Source organism: Pteropus vampyrus, unplaced genomic scaffold (genome assembly GCF_000151845.1).
Source record: "Pteropus vampyrus isolate Shadow unplaced genomic scaffold, Pvam_2.0 Scaffold311, whole genome shotgun sequence".
NCBI lineage: Eukaryota > Metazoa > Chordata > Mammalia > Chiroptera > Pteropodidae > Pteropus > Pteropus vampyrus.
This window is the reverse complement of record NW_011889092.1, coordinates 2,639,696-2,640,016: the sequence shown is the minus strand read 5'-3', so window position 1 is coordinate 2,640,016 and position 321 is coordinate 2,639,696. Positions and strand designations below refer to the sequence as shown.

General features: G+C 32.7%; 1 protein-coding gene across 1 annotated transcript in view; it reads right to left on the bottom strand.

Moving 5' to 3' along the window:
• LOC105303678 (olfactory receptor 52K1) overlaps positions 1-321 on the bottom strand; it is a 2,301-nt gene that overhangs the window by 1,459 nt on the left and 521 nt on the right. The window lies entirely within an intron of this gene.

The following is a 321-nucleotide window of genomic DNA, read 5'->3' as shown; positions in this document are numbered from 1 at the left end:
ACTAAAGAAACTTGGTCTCTTCAACATAAGAAAGTTTTTGGAAATCTAATATCTAAGATATAGTTTATAGTGCTAAGCAACTGAGTTTGAGTCCTACCTTTCTTCAATTCCAGTGTCCTCAATAACTAGCCTTTATTGCTCCCATCTAACTGCCTTATTTTTCAATTAAATTTATTGGAGTGACATTGGTTAATAAATATAGGTTTCAATGTACAATTCTATAATGTATTTGTATATCACATTGTGTGTTTACCACCCAACGTTAAATTTCCTTCCCTCACTGTATTTTGACCCTTTACCCTTATCTATCTCTCCCTTCCT